This window comes from Eucalyptus grandis, chromosome 3 (assembly GCF_016545825.1).
Source record: "Eucalyptus grandis isolate ANBG69807.140 chromosome 3, ASM1654582v1, whole genome shotgun sequence".
In the NCBI taxonomy this organism is placed as follows: domain Eukaryota; kingdom Viridiplantae; phylum Streptophyta; class Magnoliopsida; order Myrtales; family Myrtaceae; genus Eucalyptus; species Eucalyptus grandis.
In genome coordinates, this window is record NC_052614.1 from 61,366,930 (window position 1) to 61,372,929 (window position 6,000).

Consider the following 6,000-nt stretch of genomic DNA (forward strand, 5'->3'; position numbering starts at 1 on the left):
TCCATTTCGAGTAAGCAGATCAATTACTATTTCTTTGATTTTTTGCAAAAAGCCTTGATTTGAGATATTGTTGAGGTTCCTTCTGAAATTATTATGTCAAATGCTAGTGGTCATTTTAGCTTCATAAAATTTATTTTGATGGATGCATGAGTTGGAATCTACTTGTTTCTTGTTCTTTTAATTAGTCTAAGGCATATATAAATAATGAGGCTATATTTTTTTTTTTGGGGGGGGGGTTGAAACCTAATACAATGTAACTTTGATTTGTGCTTCATTAGTTCATCTTGATTTTTGCTGATTTTTCTTTATTATGCCTCTCAAATTTGTTCATTTTCATATTATTGGAAGATGACAATTTCAACAAAGGAAAAGGCATGTTGGACCGCTGAAGATGTGGAAACATTTTGTTAGTTGTATGTTGAATAAATCGATAAGAGTAATCGTCCTATAACCAGCAAGAGGGATGGATGATGGATGGATGGATGTTGTAAAATGGTTGTGTTGGGACATGGTATAGGTAACGGGGTAACACAAAAGCATTTTCAACACTCTAGGGAAACCATAAATAGGCACTTTAGTTTATTTTTAGATAAAGTAAAGTATGTGATATGGGAAAAAATTTGATTGAACCAATTGATTGACAATTTTGGGAAATTCTAGAGAAGATCAAGAAATATCAATGATTTTATCCATATTTTAAAGTAAGTTATGAATGTACGATAAAAACGAAAAACTAAATGTAAATCATGTAATATTTGCATTATTTGTTTTAGGATTGCATTGGAGTTATGAATGGTACACATATCCTAGCAATGGTATCGATGTACGATCAAATTTGCTTTATTGGTCAAAATGGAAAAGACCACTCAAAATGTGTTGGCCATATGTAATTTGAACATGGAATTTATTTAGATTTGTACTAATTGAAAGGACAAGCTCATGATATTCGTATCTTTTATGATGCTATTGGAAGATGTAATGCACAATTTCCCCATCCTTCTCCAAGTTCGTTAATTAATGGTTATGTTTATGTGGCATATGTTAATTAAATTTACATTATATTTGTGTAGGTAAATATTATTTAATAGATGTTAGATATCCAAACCCCACGGGTTATTTGGGGCCATATATAGAAGTTATATATCATTTGCTAGAGTTTCGATAAGGTCCTACACCTATGGGTTATCGAGAAGTGTTCAATCATGTCCATTCCTTGCTTCGTTCAAAGATTGAGAAATTGAGCGAGCCTTTGGCGTGTCAAAAATGAAGTGGAAGATTTTAACTACTATGTCAAGTTATCCCTATAAAAAGTAAATGCAAATTGTCATAGCTACAATGGCTTTGCTGAATTTTTTAAGAAGAAATGTCATAACTGATATGGATTTTGAAATGGCAAATTTGGATCTCAAGTATAGATATTCAATTGACCATGATGCTTCAGATGATAATAGCACATTTACATGATGGAATAGCTATGAACTTAATAAATAGTTAAGGAGGTTTATAATATTTAACGATAACTTATTTCTGTCCTTTGAACATATGTTATCATATTTATTGCAATGAATTTGCTCTCTTTTTAATTGAGTTTGATATGATTTTTTATTTAAAAAATTGTTAATATATCTATTATACATTATCTCAACTTGAAAAAAATATATCAAATTTACAATCATTGGTTTTTATTTTTTATTTTAAACAAATTAAAGTTGCAAAACTTTAAACTTGGCACATGAAAGGACTTTCTAAATGTATGTATTTACCGAACAACATTTCCCCCAAGTTACTTCTTAAGGCATTTTTTCAATTACAATTTATCAAACAATATTTGTATTTCGCCAAATCTCTTTAGATTAAAGGCCTTTACATTTCTCCAAGGACATTTCCCTAAAATCAAACCACACGGGGCCATTGAAATATCAAATAATACCCCAAGTATATCTAATGATATCTTCAACAAATATTATATTGAAGTCGTTCCCAAAATCAAGCTTTGACTAGTAAGTAAAGGTAGCAAATGGATAGAGCAAGTCGAACTAGAGCAGGTCAAATAGAAGTTTGGACCAAATCAATTAATCACATTTATGAATTTCACGAAACATAACATAAATGACGAATAACTGACGCGATCCGAACCAATAAACATCTCGCCCATTTAACTTATATTTTAAGTGCATTGATTAAACTGCCACCATCACGACAATCGATATCGTCATCACCTTATAATCTCTAATAAACATTTAGTCAATTTCTGCAAAAAGAAAATCATCTAAAAGATTCAACAAATAAAATATAAAGTTAATTAAAAAAATTTGGCACGTTAATATAATTAAAACTGGAAAGAGGTGCAAGTATGGATATGGGACGATGTTGATGTGGCAGTGGCCACCGAAGAGATGGTTCCGTCACCTTTGCTGGAGGACGAATATCATCGCGTGTCTCGCAGCGGAGGCCCTTTAGTTTCATTGAGATTTGTTTGGCCCTTTCTACATGCAGGCATTTGACACAACCCGGTTGCCAAGGCCCACCCAATAGATGGAATGTTCTAGAAGTTTCCCAAATGCCGGGCCATGGCCCATCCATGTCTCAATCTTGAGCCTATCCATGGACTGGTGACCCTCAAGCTTCCTTAGGCTCTAGGGTCTCTTGACAACTACGTAATGATTATAGAAATTCAAGCTCCATCATTAGATCAAAGAAGAGATGAATGGCTAAGGTTGATCTGTGCTTATATAAATAAGAGCCCCTCCTCCTAAGTTGTATCACCTTATAGCACTATCGATCTTCACTTTTAATATAATATTTTCTTATTTAGTCAAATTTAGAAAAACTTATTCTGATTTGGGAGAAATCATAAAATCACACGGGTTTTATAATGCGAGATTTTTAATTGACCCATGGCACATTTTTATACAACAAAGATCTAGATGGACAATTTTTATAAATTTTAAAATAATTATTTAAAAAATCAAATTTAAGCTATGTTTTCGCTGCTTAAAATTTTTATTACTTAAACGCTTTTAGTTTGTTATTCTCAGTACCATGCAATTTTATGTTTTATTTTGTCTTTATTTTCTCATTTCCCTTGTTGTGCTGCCGGTGCATTGGCTATTCCCCACGCCTGAGAAGGATATGGTTTGGATATTTCGCAGAGCGAGAAGCATTGCACGAGTTCGTCGCACAGTCATTAACCTTTTCAATTGTAGCTAGTTGATTTTTCGTTCTAGTGTTCTCTTCCTTAGCTTTATCTGTTCTCGGATGCTGTCGCCTAGTCGGACGACTCTTTCGGATCAGAGAAGCTTGCATAAGGGTGCGCACAAGGTTTTTCGAGATATGAATCGTCTCGGTTTAAGGATGAATAGCCTTCGGAGATTATGACTAGTTGGCAAAAGGAGCATGAATGAATATAATTGTTAGGCTTTTTGAGATGATTTTTGGGGATATGAATCCCGTCACTTATAAAAATGAATAGATGAAAAATATTTTTATAATCCATGAAAATGTTTAGACATAAATGTGTCCTGAATGACAAAAGGGAAGTGGCAGGATCAACAAGTCACTTGAACAAGAAAGCACTAATGGAGTCAACTTCACAACATATCACTGAAACGTAGTGTAATGGACTAATCCAAATTAGATGGTTTGAAATTTCAGAACATTGGGGAGTGAGCAATTAAGCGCAAATGATAACCATTTTATTCCAAAAATTGATTCTTTTATTTTTATTCCTTTGATGATTTTGAGAAAAAATACGCATTTAATAACGATAAAAAATTTATATTCCGAAATAGAAAAATGTTTGTTAACAATAAAAATTTCTCCCTCTTAGGTGGCAAGGTGACCGAGGAGATTATAATGGGCGATTTTTTGTTGGCAAAATGAGTGCGTAGTGGATGGCAACAAGGGTGCCACGACAAATGACAAGTGGTCATTTAAAAGAGCATATAAAGAGTTTTTATTTCTCATTTTTATTTTAAAAATATTTTTTTTTTTCATTTCTGGTTTCTGTCTCAAACCTATTTCTAGAGTAAAAATTTGTTTCGATAATTAAAAAAAATGAAATTGCATTACTAGATAATTTTATTCCAAACTTGACTGGAAAAGGAAAAATAAAAATTAGATAAATAAATGATTATCATGTATGTCATAATTAGCATGAGAAGTCTAGTTTGGTCATGCTTTTGGTTGGTATTGGCCATTACCACTAAAAGTGGTGAAAATCGTCACATTAACATGCCAAAACAAAAGCGAAAAAGAGATGTAGTAGCGACAATTCTCGGTGCGACACAAGAATACTGTATCAATTTATTGAGAGAAGTCCGAACACGACTCAATGTAATGGAGGCAATTTGAAATTAATATGAAAAACATTTTTCTTTCACTAATTTTTAACGAAATTGTTTTTTTGATTTCGTTAAAATATTTCGTTGACAACAGGCATAACAGATACGGACAAAATGACACGACATGGATAGCCGCCCCAAGTGAGAGTACTATTAACATGGTTTTGAATAACGGTTTGAGAGTATTGAAGCAAACCATGCATGTTACAACTTAGCGGAACACTTGTGCATTGCTTAGGCTTACCATTTTGATTTGCTTACTTTAGCAAAAAAAAAAATAAATAAAAGAAATAAAATAATAAAAATGAACTTATATCTTTTATTACCACACAAGCCGAGTTCATTCATATGCATAATATGAAATCCTTGCTAGATTTAGGCTCCGTTTATTTTGTGGAAAATGTGGTGTTTTTAGAAAATATTTTTTAGGAAGCTACTTTGTAGGAAAATAATAATTTTTTTGCGAGATTCTGCTAAAACTTGAAATGTAGTGAAAAATATTTTCCTGCCATTTGATAATGAAGGTTTTCTCCTGCCTTTCAATAATTTTTTATTATTTTATTTTTTAAATATATTTTTAAATTTTTTTTTAAATTTTAAATTTTTTTTTTTTTTCCCTTGATCAATCACCAATCACACCAATGGCTTGCACCGACCACAAGTGAGCTCAAGTCTCACCACAAGCTAGCGAGACTCCAACTCACCCGAGGGCTCAAGCCTTGCTAGATGTGACAAGTTGGGCGACCTCGGGTGAGGCTGAGCCCACCTACTGTGGCCGGGGACTAATCGAAGAAGAAGGGAGAAAAATAAAATTTTAAAATTTGATTTTTTTCAAAAAAGAAAAGAAAAGGTGTTTGATGAAAAAAATGTGCTTGGAAGTGAAAGAAATAGGATAGAAAATGTCCTCGCATTTTAAAAAAGGGAAAATGTTTTCACCTATTTTAGAAGATTATCTTGCATTGATGGAAACTGCTCTCCTCGACCAATTCATTCATGAAACAAATGTTGGAAAATTCTTAAAATGTTTTATAATAAGTTTTTTTTCATGAAACGAACGAAACCTATTCTTTCTCTAAAAATTGCTCAGAGGGTTAATAGAAATTGCCCTCATCTAACAATTGTGTTAACTAGTAATCGTGGCTGAGAATTTAATTGAGCTTTTAGTCCAATAAAACTCAAGAAAAAACCAAATTAGAAAACCCTCAAAAATCATAACTTGACCTTTGATCCAACATAATATCAAATTTTGAGCAGAGAGACACTACTCAACCTCTTTTTGATTCAACTCTGCATATGTAGGTAAACATTGATCTCTACAATTACACACTCACTAAAATAAGAGTGAAAGAGGAGGAAAAGCCTAACTTCCGGCAAATCTTCGCTCATTAGAGGGAGTAAATGATTTGAAATTTTTTTTTCTATAAATGATTACTTACATCACTATAAATATTTTCATTTTCAGGAAAATGCTTAGACACAATTTACTGTTGAGAAAGAAAATATTTTCTGTCGAGTAATTATTGTAAACAATACAAGTAATCGATTTTAGGATACCATCTTTTGATCTTATTGAATCTGAAAGGTAAATATAACAAATCTTAAATGAGTCCTAATCAATATACAATAACAATCAATAACATTTCTCTGTCTTGCAAAT